Source organism: Rattus rattus, chromosome 6, assembly GCF_011064425.1.
Source record: "Rattus rattus isolate New Zealand chromosome 6, Rrattus_CSIRO_v1, whole genome shotgun sequence".
NCBI classification, from domain to species: Eukaryota; Metazoa; Chordata; class Mammalia; order Rodentia; family Muridae; genus Rattus; species Rattus rattus.
Window position 1 is genome coordinate 42624492 of NC_046159.1, and position 14290 is coordinate 42638781.

At 38.8% G+C, this 14290-nt stretch overlaps 1 non-coding gene across 1 annotated transcript; it reads right to left on the reverse strand.

Annotated features, from left to right (window-relative positions):
* Window positions 1–12574: 12574 nt before the first annotated feature.
* On the reverse strand, window positions 12575–12705 carry LOC116904743. The gene has a single exon (XR_004388429.1). It is a non-coding gene; the product is annotated as a small nucleolar RNA SNORA17 (small nucleolar RNA).
* Between the last annotated feature and the right edge of the window lie 1585 nt (window positions 12706–14290).

The following is a 14290-nucleotide window of genomic DNA, read 5'->3' on the forward strand; positions in this document are numbered from 1 at the left end:
AGACAATCTGGGCTATTGTTTTTTTATGTCTTTTGTATTTTTTATTTATTTTTTATTTTTTCCATCTTTATTAGCAGTATTTCTTATTTACATTTCAATTATTCTATTCCCTTCCGGTTTCTGGGCAACATCAGCAAACCCCTCCCCTCCTTCCATATGGTGTTCCACTCCCATCCTCTCCCCATTACTGCCCTCCCCCCTACAATTACGTTCAATGGGGGTTCAGTCTTGGCAGGACAAGGGCTTCCCCTTCCACTGGTGCTCTTACTAGTCTATTTATTGCTACCTATGAGGTTGAAGCCCAGGGTCAATCCAAGTATAGTCTTTGGGTAGTGCCTTAGTCCCTGGAAGCTCTGGTTGGTTGCCATTATTTTTCATATGGGGTCTCAAGCCCCTTCAAGCTCTTCCAGTCCTTTCTATGATTCCTTCAACAGGGGTCAGGTTCTCAGTGCAGTGGTTTGCTGCTGGCATTCGCCTATGTATTTGCCGTATTCTGGCTGTGTGTCACTCAGGAGAGATCTACATTCAGTTCCTGTCGGCCTACACTTCTTTGCTTCATCCATCTTAACCTAATTGGGTGGCTGTATATGTATGGGCCACATGTGGGGCAGGCTCTGAATGGGTGTTCCTTCTGCCTCTGTTCTAAACTTTGCCTCCCTATCCCCTCCCAAGGGTATTCTTGTTCCCCTTTTAAAGCAGGAGTGAAGCAATCACATTTTGGTCATCCTTCTTGAGTTTCATGTGCTCTGTGCATCTAAGGTAATTTGAGCATTTGGGCTAATATCCACTTATCAGTGAGTGCATACCATGTGTGTTTTTCTGTGATTGGGTTACCTCACTCAGGATAATATTTTCTAGTTCCATCCAGTCAATGTTTTTTATTGTATCTTCTGCCCCTGAGATTCTAGCTTCTATCTTTTGTATTCTGTTGTTGATGCTTACAACTATGACTCTTAATTTCTTTTCTAGGCTTTCAATCTCCAGGTTTATCTGCCTTTGTGATTTCTTTATTGTTTCTACTTCTATTCTTAAATCCTGTACAGTTTTGTTCAATTCCTTCATCTCTTTGTTTGCTTTTTCCTGTAATACTTTAAGTGATTTTCATATTTCCTCTTTAGGGGATTCTGTTTGCTTACCTGCAGATTTTTTTCTTTTATTGGATATTTTTATTTACATTTCAAATGATATTCCCTTTCTTGAGTTCCCGGAAATAAGCCCCTTTCCTATCCCCTTTCCTTCTTCTATACTGGTGTTCCTCTCCCCATCCATCTGCTCTTCTCCCCCGACATTGTCCTACACTATGGGTCCAGCCTTGGCAGGCCAAAGGTTTATCCTTCCATTGTTGCACAACAAGACCATCCTCTCCTACATATGCAGCTGGAGCCATGGGTCAGTCCATGTATAATTTTTGTGTAGTGGTTTAGTTCCTGAGACCTCTGTTTGTTTGGCATTGTTGTTATTATGGGGTTGCAAACCATTTTAGCTCTTTCAATTCTTCTCTAATTCTCTAATTCCTGAGATCATGTTCTCAGGTCAATGGTTTGGTGCTAGCACAGGAGTCTGTATTTGACATGCTTTGGCTGTGTCTCTCAGGAGACTGCTGACTCTGTCAGCATACACTGCTTAGCTTCATCCATCTTATTTAATATTGATATGCCATATACCCATGTGGGGAAGGTCTGAATGGCTGTTCCTTCAGTCATTCCTTCAGTCTCTGCTCCAAACTTCACCTCCATATCCCCTCCTATGAATTTTTTGTTCTCCCCTTTAAGAAGAATGAAGCATCTGCACTTTGGTTGTCCTTTTTGAGCTTCATGTGGTCTGTGGATTGTATGTTGAGTATTTGAGCTTTTTGGCTAATATCTACTTATCAGTGAGTGCATACCATGCATGCTTTTCTATAATTGGATTACCTCACTCAGGAAGATATTTTCTAGTTCAATTCATTTGCCTAAGAATTGCAAAAGTCATTGATTTTGATTGCTGAGTAGTAATCCATTATATATAGATGTACCACATTTTCTGTATCCTTTTCTGTTGAAGGGCTTCTGGATTCTTTCCAGCTTCTGGCTATTATAAATAAGGCTTCTATGAATATAGTGGGGCATGTATCTTTTGTTGTATGTTGGAGAATATTTTGGGTATATGCCCAGGAGAGGTATAGCTGGGTCCTCAGGTAGTGCAATGTCCAATTTTCTGAGGAACCTCCAGACTGATTTCCAGAGTGGTTGTACCAGTTTGTAGTTCCTCCAACAATGGAGGAATGTTCCTCTTTTTCCACATCCTCACCAGCATCTATTGTCACCTGGATTTTTTATCTTAACCATTCTGACGTGTGTGAGGTGGAATCTCAGTCTAGTTTTGATTTGTATTTGCTTGATGACTAAATATTTTGAGCATTTCTTTAGGTACTTATCAGACACTCATTATTCCTCAGCTGAGAATTCTTTGTTCAGCTCTGTACCCCATTTTTAATAGAGTTATTTAGCTTTCTGGAGCCTAACTTCTTGAGTTCTTTTTATATTTTGGATATTTGACTTCTATCAAGTATAGGATTGTTAAAGACCTTTTACCAATCTGTTGTTTTCCATTTTATCTTAATGACAGTGTCCTTTACCTTACAGATGCTTTACAATTTTATGAAGTCCCATTTGTTGATTCTTGATCCTAGAGCATAAGCCATTTGTGTTTTGTGAAGGAAATTTTCCCCAGTGCACATGTGATTGACACACTTCCCACTTATTCTTCTATTAGTTTGAGAGTATCAGCTTTGATTTGGGGGTCCTTGATCCTTTAGGACTTAAGCTTTGTACAGGGCAATAAGAATGGATCAATTTGCATTCTTCTACAAGCCGTTATTTTATTGAACATGCACCTTTCATTGAAAATCCTATTTTTTCCATTGGCTTGTTTTAGCTCCTTTGTCAAATATTATGTGACCATACATGTGTAGGTTCATTTCTGGGTCCTCAATTCTATTCCACTGATCTACCTGCCTCTCTTTGTCCCAATATTATACAGCTTTTGTCACCATTACTCAGTAATACTGCTTGAGGTTAGGGATGGTGGTTTCCTCAGAAGTTCTTTTATTGTTGAGTATTGTTTTCACTATCCTGGTTTATTTAGTATTCCAAATGAATTTGCAAATTGCTTTCTAACTCTATGAAGAATTGAGTTGCTATTTTGATGGACATTGCATTAAATCTATAGATTGCTTTTGGTGAAATGGCCATTTTTCTTATTAATCCTGCCAATCCATTGGCATGGGAGGTGTTTCTGTCTTCTAAGTTCCTCAATTTCTTTCTTCAGAGTCTTCAAATATTTGTCCTACAGATCTTTCACTTGCTTGGGTAGAGTCACACTGAGGTTTTTCTTATCATATTTGTGACTATTTAGAATGGAGTCATCTCCCTAATTTCTTTGTCATCCTGTTTATCCTTGAATAAAGGAAGACTGCTGATTTCTTTGTGTAAATTTTACATCCAGCCATTTTGCTGAAGTTGTTAATCAAGCTCTTTTGGAAACTTTAGGGTCACTTAAGTATACTATCATATCATCTGCAAATAGTGATATTTTTGACTTCTTCCTTTCCATTTTGTATCCCGTTGACAACCTTTTCATATTCCAAGTGCTCTAGATAGGACTTTGAGTAGTATATTGGATATGTAGGGAGAGAGTGCACACTCTTGTCTAGTCCTTATTTTAGTGGGATTGCTTCAGGTTTCTCTCTATTTATTTTAATGTTAGTTTCCGGTTTGCTGTATACTGCTTTTACTCTGTTTAGGTCTGCACCTTGAATTCCTAATTTTTCTAGGACCTTTATCATGAAGGTGTGTTGAATTTTGTCAAATGCTTTCTCAGCATCTAATGAAATGATCCTGCAAAGATCCCCTTTGACTTTTTTTATTTAGTTGATTAAGTTGATGGAATTACTTATATTGAACCATCCTTCCATCCCTGGGATGAAGCCTACTTGATCAGGATGGATGATTGTCTTGATGTCTTGGATTAGGTTTGCGAGCAGAAGTGGGCAGGAGTCCCAGTCTCCCATGAAGTCTTAAGATTGCCCTCACTTCTGGTAGTTCAGCTCTCTCCCCCATGGGATTTGGGTGCAGGCAGCTGTGGGACTGGTTCAGGCCAGTCATCCTGTATTTCCTTAAGGGAAATATTCGTGTCCTTCTTAAAGGCCTCTATCATCATCATGTCATGATTTAAAATCGAAATTTTTCTTTTCCTGTGTGGTAGGATATGCAGTATTTGCTTTTGTAGGAGAAATGGGCCCTGATGATGCCAAGTAGTCCTTGTTTCTGTTACTTAGGTTCTTGTTCTTGCCTCCTGCCATCTGGTTATCTGTGGTGTTAGATGGTCTTGTTGTCTCTGTCAGTGGCTTGTCTTTCCTGTATGGTTGTGTGTGTCAGCACTCCTGGAGACTGGCTTATCCAAGCAGGATCTAGGTAGAGAGAGCTGTGACACAGGGTCAGCATAAAATGCAGGCAGGAATTAGAAGGATCCTGTCCCAGACTGCTACTTAGTTCTTGTGTCCAGAGGTCTCCAGACTGGTTTCTCTTGGGCCAGGAATTTTGCAGGAGTGCTGCTCTCACTTCTCCTTTCAGGTTTCTCAGCATTTCATAGAATCCTACTTTTGCCCCCATTGGATTTGGGTCCATAGAGCTGTGGGACCGAGTCAGCTCTGTGCCCAAGTGGAAACTTGAAGGATTCTTCTTCCTATACTTCTTACTTTGACTTCTGTTGTTTAATGCTTCACTACTATGGGATGTCCCAGGAAGCAACACAAATTCACAAGTCACATTTTCAAGAATTGAAGATATATATAACCCTGTATCTAAGTATGAGTGGCCCTGGTTTGGGAAGAAAGATATGTTATTATTCTTTCCATGTTCCTGCCGTGTAACAGCCTGATGTACTTTGTATAGTAACAGAATAAAGAAATTCATGAACTTCACATTTTAATGCATTGGTAGAAACATGGATAGGACAATTAAGTTGAAGTGGTGAAATCAATGTTGTGGGCTTCAGATGCAGACAGCATTCTTATTTAGCATGGTGGTTGGCAGTACCTTATGGTCTGTAAATAAAACCTTTTGCCTGTTAGTTACAAGAATATTAGGTCAGACAAAGAAGTGGATGAGGGAGAGTGGTAGTTATAAGTTCTAAAATTTGCCCAAGATAAATTGTAATTGGTCTCTGAACCTGTGACATTTCTAGTTCTAAACCACCAGGAAAGATTTTATAAGGTAATAAGTTAGCAGAAGGTTCAGTGGAAGTCATGCTTTTTTACAGGAACATATGTTCATACAATTCTAGCTCCCACTGTCTAATTATGTGTTATATAACTGCATAGTACAAAGTCCTCGATATGACTCTTGTTAAAAATGGGGGCTGAAAGTATGAAACAGCAGTCAGGAACATTTTCTGCTCCTACAGAGGACCTGTGTTTCATTCCTAGCCACCACATCAATAAGCTCACAATTCTTTCTTCTTTACTTCTCTTTCACCTGCCTGCATACAATGCAAATAAGCTCACTCAGGCACAAGCACATTGCACATTGAAAAAAATCAATTAATAACATAAATTTTTTAATGACACTTGCCATGTTCTACTTTCTTATTAAAAACTTTGTATATTTGTGCTGTTTGTCCTTTTATTAAAGTATATAAATTGATTTTTATGGTCCATGTTCCGTGGGTTTTTGGGATTGAGTCTGAATGGTGGTCTGCCTGGCTTTCTATAGGTTCTTGGCTTTAGAGACACATTTATCAAACAGGTGATTCAAGCTTATAATGCTAGAAAAGATGAAACCAGATTTAGAAAAAGGAAAAAAAATTCATTTTTTTGTCATATGCCATTTATTGAATCCCCATTAAGATCAGTTTATAAAATGTGAGTATCTTGTTTCTTCAAAAACTAGAAATGAAGCTAATTCAGGACTAGTGACATGGCACACCTCATATTATCCTAGTATGACTACTTTCTTTCTTTTAAATCTCTGACTCATCTCCTAGTAGGAGAAGCTAAAAATATAACATTTCTGAAATGGAAAAAAATAAAGGAAGAAAATGACAATCAAGGGGAGATTATTTTGAAAGTATTTAATAATGTGTGAATAAATATGATCAAAAGACACTATCAATTTTTAAAGATTCAATAATAAAAACAAAATAGAAGAATACATTGGTATTCTCCATAATATTAGGATTTAGATTCTCACCTACCCAGATATCAGGAATATAATAGAAGCATTAAATTCAAGAGTTGCCATTCAGGTGTGTCCTCTGTCCCAGGTTTGTGGATAGAATCATCTTCCTCAGGTGATGTTTTTGGAATGTGTGGTATCTGAAGGAAGATGAGTGAGTTGGATTGTATAACCATGGGGGCATATTTCTGAGGAATGCTTGTGTCCTCACTCTCTGGTTCACTCACTCTCTTGCCTCCTGTCTGTCAGGACAGTGTCGGGAATTTTGTACAACTACAGAATCACTGTCGCATGATGCTGGTTTTTCAGAAGTGGTGAATGCAACAAATTTGGTGTTATGAAGGTCTGTCACAAGACTTCATAGAAATGTCTTCGAGGCTAGCCAGAACATGGCATCTTTGAAATCTCTGTAGGTACATTCAGAAGGCAATGGCTTGATTTCTGATGATGATGCAAAGCATGCACCAGATCTAGGAAGAAATAGATGCCAAGAACCTGGAATGTATTTGAAAAAAAGAGTAGGCAAAATATGATGCCAACCCAAGATAGAATACTCGGCTATAAAGGACAAAGCTATAGATTTATGGCTGCCAAAGCTTGTGTGATTTCCTGTCAACCTCTTCATTCTCTGCAGGATGGCCATGGTGCCTCATGATTTATTCTTTATACTGTTTGGTTATGGCTTTGCTTTTGTTCAGTTGTTGCTTTGGATTTTTTATATGTCCTTCTAAAATGAGAATATTCACCATGTTCTATTGTTTGCTGGAAATTTATGATGTATTTTCTGTTTTTCTTATTTTCTTCCTTTTTGAAACGTGATCTCTATATGTTCAACAGACTGAATTCACACAGAATATCTTTCTCAATATGTGTCACAAATTCTACCATTACAAATATTTAATACATTAATCATCTTGTCACAAATTCTACCATTACAGATACTTAATATATTAATCTCCTTCTTTTGTGCAGATTTTAAATTATCTTATTGCTAATATCATTTCTTTGATCTCCAGTGGTTTATTATATCACTTTTGAAAATTCAGGATCTGTAAATACTGGCAGAGTCATAAATTGTCTCAATATATTTTTCATCTTAAGATCATTTGGGTGCTAGAGAAATAATATTATAATTTATACCTTTAGTGTTTCCTGAGTGCCTTTGTTGAAATCTCAATCCTTAGTACACTGTACAACTAAGAAGTACAAGAAACTGAGAGATTGCCTGTAGTCAGAAACAAAAGGTAACTGCAAGTGTCTCTAAAGAAAAGTTTTTTGTTTTGTTCTTTTGTTTTTGCTTTTGTTCTTAGCATGTGGACTAAAGTGCTATAAGTCACGCTATCTCTTCCATTCTTTGAACCAAGCTCCTCTACTTCGTGTTTCCTCTACTGTCAGGTGAATTCACCACATTCACATGAACAATGGGCGTTCTCTCCCACAGTTCTCTTTTCCATTGTAAAAAAACTCTGTACTCAACTCCCTCTCTCCCTGTAAGAAAGACATATGTGAGTATATTAGTTTCACCCACATATTTCAGAATTTCTATATCATCTTCAATTTGTAAGCCAACTATACTTGAAAGGGTATTTTGGCATGTCAATTTTAATTTTGAAGTTTTAAACCTAGACTTGGATAGTTATAGGAAGGCACTGTGAAGTCCATTATTCCTCAACTCTTAGCCAGTACCTTTTCCTCAAAATTTGACCTTTAAAAATCTGAAAAGTAAAACAGAAGGCATATTTATTAAGCAAGTGATTAGGAAAACACACAAATCTTAAGGTGTACGCTGTTTTTTCAAGTTCATTAGTTAGTTGAATGTTTCTAGAAGGTAGCAAAGCTGAGTACTGTATCATCAACACAGACTTTCATATGTAGTTATAATCCAAACCCAAAATCACTTGTTACTTAATGCAATCTAAGGTAAAGGAAAGTTGAATGTTTCTGGAATTCCTGTCATATTTGCACATTTCACTGAAGGAGGTGTGGTAAGGATTCAAGTCCAGAATGCACTGCAAACCAATGATTCACTTGCTGTTTGAAGTTGAGAAGCACTATCATAATTATTTGAGTGAGTTAAAGATCTAATAGTTTCTTCTTTGTTGTGTATTCTGACTGCAGGATATTCTTCTTTATAACCCCAGTATATCTTTAAACTATATTATATAAAATAGAGCTTACATACATTAGAAAGGACATCTCTAACTTTAAATCATTGAATAGAAATGCCATTCTCTCTCTCTCTCTCTCTCTCTCTCTCTCTCTCTCTCTCTCTCTCTCTCTGTGTCCCTCTGATTCTCTCTGTCTCTGCCTCTCTGTCTTTCTGTCTCTGTACACACACACACACACACACACACACACACACACACACACACACACACACACAGTCTAACTTTGGGCCCCTGGACTTAAGCTAAGTGCTGAGATGAGTAAGCCTTGCAGTTGTGATCACTACTAAATGGTTCCCAATTATTTGCTTATATGCACTACACAGCTTTAGGGACTTCAATATAGCTGTTAGACCTGTGCCAGTATGATTGCATTCAGGATCTGCCTGGACATGAGACCTCTGCTCAGTCTCTTGGGTTCATGTTATTCCGGTTTCCAGGTAAAATAAATTTAAATGTCAAATTCACAGTTACACAGGCATTTGGGGAATGTCCTTTTTTCATCATGCTTAACTATGTGCATATTTGACATGTCTCCACTCCTAGGTGCCAGATGTGACATCCAGATGACTCAGTCCCCATCCTCCATATCTGTCTCTCTGGAAGACAGAATGACTATGAGTTGCCGGGCAAGTCATAGCACTAGTAGTAGTTTAATATTCTTCCAGCAGAAATCAGGGAAATCTCCTAAGCACCTGATCTATCTTGCAACTAGTTTGGCAGATGGAGTCCCTTAAAGGTTCAGTGGCAGTGTACAAGGGTCAGATAATTCTGTCATCTACAGCAGCCTGGAGTCTGAAGATATAGTAATCTATTATTGTCTATAGTATAAAGAGTCCCCTCTCACAGTGATACAAGTCATTAAGTAAATCCCCATGGAAGCAGAAATGAGAGGCTAGGCTGTCCCAGCTGCTTCTCCTCTTGAGGGACCTTCTGAAACTCTCAGATGTCACAGGTTTTTAACAAAGGTAACGAAGAGTCCTTTATTTGTCTGCATAAAGCTAAATCACTCACTTTGTACCCTATCTTTCAGTCTCTTCATCTTCAGCAATGTGGAGCACCAAATATCTTTTCTGCCTTAACAGAGGACACAGTCTTTCCCTTACGGAGTTGTAACATAAGCTGGGACTCATGAAGAACAGTTGAAGTTTCTCCTGACTTCCCAAGGGGATATTATAAAATAAAAAGTTTAGTTTGTAATTGTCAGTATTTAAGGGGAAGGGAAATATTACCTAGAAAAGCTTACAGTGGAAAGGATTCTTTGTTTTTCTCAGAAATGCTGGAACCCAAGTGTCAGGGAAAGGGAAGACTGCCTGACAACTATCTATGCTGTGTCTTGAAACTCCACATGCTGGTCCGGATATTCCAGCTGTCTGCATCACTTCACATAGGATTATTGTGGCTCTTATTTTCACAGATCTGCTTACAAAAACCAAAATATCATTAAATCATACTCATATGACATTTAATCCCACTGCATGAAGTGGAATTCCTATTTGCCTATATGGAATCATAGATAATAAAAGGTTGCCTTAAAGGTGCTTCTAGAAATTGTATTATTGAACAATCATTATTCTGGGCCATAGTTTTTTAAACAGTCAAAACAAGAACACAGGAACAGATTTCTATATTTTATTTCCTCATTTTTTTTGAAATTGTGTCTGTGTGAGATCTGTTTCTTATAGCTTTATAATATCCATCTATGTATCCACCTCTCTGAACCTACAGTATACTCAGTCTCTGTCCTTCTCTCTCTGTCTCTTTGTCTCTCTCTCTCTCTCTTTCTCTCTCTCTCTCTCTCTGTTCTCTCTCTCTTCCTGTGTGTGTGTGTGTGTGTGTTTGTGTATTTACTTCTTCGCTCATTCCTTTCCTCTCAGTCTCTCTTAAGCTAGGTCTTATTTATTTATTTTTTATTTTTTTCATAGATTTTACACATGTACTCCAAACACATAACCTGTCCTAACCTTCATACCTGTAACCTTCACCCTTGCACACTATCACCTACCTGATCAGAGAAAAATATCTTGTCATGGAAACTATAGTGTGTCACAGTGTACTCTACAGTACACAGTTTTGTGTATACTTCAAAGGTTGCAAATCTTCATTGCAATGACTCATTGGCCTGGTACAAGAGGACCCTGGCTTCTATTTCTCTATCAGTATTGCCACTTCACTGGGACTTCTACTGGGTACCCTGCTGTTGTCCTGTGGAGATCCTGTAGTTTTGATTTGTAGGTCTTGCTCCAATATGCACTTCAGGAAGGCATTGACGGGGTAGATGTTGTGGTGGGACAATTCAAAACCCTGGATTTAGGCCTGAGGTTGTCTTTTCTGGTCAATCCTGCTGTCCACATCATGCTCTGTTGTAGTCTCACCAGCAACCTCCATAATCAGTGCCAAATATTTCTTACTGTACAGGTGAGGTGCAGGGCCAACTCTTCCTAATGATGCAGCTGGTGATAGACATTACCTATCTACTCTAATGACCTTAGGAGCAGTGTCAAAGTGGTGAGAGAGAATAGGAAGGTATGTTTTCCTTGTCTGCACTATTGACAGCTGACAAGAGGTAGGCCCAGCTCTATTATGCTCAGGCTTTAGGGGCTGCCTCACCTTCATCATGAATAGGTAGGATCAGGTTTAATGTGCTGCCCAGTTCAGATACTTGGCCTTCTGTATAAAGTGCCATGAAATTGAGGGTCAGAACCAGGTCTCCTGCTCTCAAAACCTCATTGAGGCCAACTCTCCTGTCGTCTTCCAGAAGCAAGGGCAAAATGGAGAGGATGTGATTTCTCTCTACCACTGCACAGCACCAGTGGAAGGGCTAGCTCCTCCACACTCATTCCCCCCTCAAGACTAACTCCCTTACAATCTTCTGATCCAGGGTCAGCTGTACTGTGCTGTCCAGGTGAGATTTAAGGTCTAGTCTCTGGAATGCTGCAGCAGATAAGGCACAGAATCATATCTCAAACTCCAATACTCTCAGAGCCAGATTTTCTGCCTGTTGTAGGTGGCAAAATGTGAGGAGCGACATTCCTCCCTTGTGCATGTCACCACACATCAGAGAAGTGGCAGAGCCAGCTTTCTCATGACCAGGCCCTCATGTCCAGCTCTTCTATCCCCTGCAATCAGGACCAGCTCTATAGCTGCTTATAAGTTGCCCTGCTACACCTGAAGAAGGGCAAGTCCCACTTCCTGTTTTCTGTTCTGAGTGTTGCACCTGAAGAAGAGGGTCTCTGTCTCCCGTCCTCTCTGTCTCTCTTTCATCATGGCAGCACAATGTCTCCTGCTTGTCAAAGGTCTTAATGTGTGAAGAAGGTCTCTCTCTCTCTCTCTCTCTCTCTCTCTCTCTCTCTCTCTCTCTCTCTCTCTCTCTCTCTCTCTCTGGCCCTGCAAGAGAAAAGTGCTAAGGCAAGCTGTCTCATGCTTGTTTCTATCCTCTGGGCCAGATCACCAACAACTCCTACAATGTGTGAACTCTGATTTTCCCAAGTACTACATGTGGCTAGGGCCAAGGTCAGCTTTCCTACTCCCATGTCCCTATGACCAGCTGTACTACAATGAGCAGTTGAGGGATAGAGCCAGTTTTGCACTGCCCTCAGACATCAATATGTCCCCAGGGAAGCAGATCAGTCCATCTGTGTCTACCTGCACTTTGATGGTAACTGACCCTGCTGCTACAGGGCCAAGAACACTTCTTTGGTCTCAGGTGCATCCTCAGATACTCCCATCATTTGTTCTTCATGACTCTTGAGTCTCTTCCTCTCTTGTTTGTGCCCACATCCTTCTGCTTCTCCTTCTTTTTCACTTCTCTGCCACTTTTTTTCTTCTCTTAGCTCTGCCTGTGGTATCTGAGTATCTCGGGTTGTCACAGGAGTGGTCTAAGGAGTGCTATGTCCTTATCAGGTATTTTAGCTCTAGGCAGGGATCATCTAAGCCATGGTCTGTTTCCCAGTCCTCTCCTCAGCTAGTCTGGTGATCATCTCAGTTTAGCTTCTTTTTTGGGCCCCAGGCTATCAGTGTGGTGGTCATCTTGTGCTTGCTCTTTGCTCTGTCTCCCAGAGTTGCCCATTGCATTCCTGCCTAGGGACGATGGTCCTGAGTGTGGTTCTTCTAGTTTCTGTCCCTGTTATTGGATACTGTCTGAGCCTGCTTGGCTCCGGTCTGGTTGCTTTTATAGGGTTTCTGTTTTCAAGGAACACTAGACTACTAATCATTCAGATATTTAAAGGTCAGAATACTGATCAGAGACACATCCTCTCTCTTCTATGCCACCTACTGACACTTGTGGCACAAAAGAAATACATGCTCTACCTGTAGGTGGCAGAAGTACACTACAATCATAATTAGTGCAGTTTTATACAACCAAGAAGAATAAGGTGTGAAGATATAATACCATTTTTCTCCACCTCATCTTTTCTTATTTTTGCTGTCATTTAACTTTCTACATAAATTCTAAACTGAATTTATCAGCATTTAAAACTCTTTCAGGCATATTATTGGCATTACATTGAGTTTATTTGCAAATTGGAGATGATATACTTTTAAAATCCCTTTATGAGATTGGAGAGAATGTCCAGTGGGTAAGAGCATTTGTGCTCTTGATAGGGGCCTGTGATTGATTCTTACAAACTAGGTGACCCAATACTGTCTTTATCTTCATTTCCAGAGAATTCAGTACCATATCTGTCCTTTGAGGGACAGTTATATAATGCCCTTTCAAAATTGCAAGCAAACATATATAAGTTTTTAAAGAACAGTAGTCCACATTATGACCACAGATATATTCTCTATTCACTTCTGTGTCCCTTAATGTACAAGGGATATTTTGCTATCATCAAAGAATATTGAGAAAAATTCCTCCCTTTGGGAAATACAGAAAAAGACAAACAGAAGGAAGCACTGAAAGAGGAAACACACAAATCCCTTAAAGAAATACAGGAAAATACAAGAACATAGTTGAAGTAATTGAACAAAAATCCAAGATCGAAATATGGAAATAGAAACAATAATGAAATCACAAATGGAGGAACCTTTGAGATGGAAAACCTAGGAAAGACATCAGAAGCTACAGATTCAAGCATCTCGAAAAGTTCACAGGGCATTGAAAAAAATCTCAAACATAGAAAATATCAATGCCTCAGTCCAAAAAAAAAATACAAAGTGTAAAAAGCTCCTTACTCAAAACATCTAGGAAATTTGGAGCACAATGAAAAGACCAAATCTAAGAATAATAGAAATAGAAAAAAGTGAAGATTCCTAAAACAAAGGGCCAGAAACCATTTTCAACATATTCATAGATAAAAACTTTCCTAATCTAAGAAAAGATGGCCATAAACATACAAGACACCTACAGAACACCAAAGGGTTTGGACCAGAAAAGAAAATTCATTCTCCATGTAATAATCAAAACACTAAATGCACAGAAATAATATTAAAAATTGTAAGGGAAAAGGCAAAGTTCATATAAATGCAGGCATAGGAGCATAGGATCAGACATCACAACAGACTCTAAAAAGCAGAATATTTTGTACAGTTGTGTTACAGACCTGAAAATACCATAGATGCCAGCTCAGATTACTCTACCCATCAAAAATATCAATTATCATAAATAGAGAAACCAAAATACTTCATGACAAACCAAATGTAAACAATCTAAATATAAAGTATCTTTGCTATTTTGTGCTTTTTAAATATTGTCATGATTTTATTTCTGCAGATTACTTGTGTTTGGGTATTAGGTATACACATTTCCAGAGACTCCTCTTTTTTTCCAATAGATCTATTTTTTATTTTTACTTTTTATTGGATATTTTCTTTATTTACACTTCAAATGTTTTCCTCTTTGACGATTTCCTCTCCGGAAACCATCTATTTCATCTTCCTATCCCTGCTTCTGTAAGGTTGCTTCCC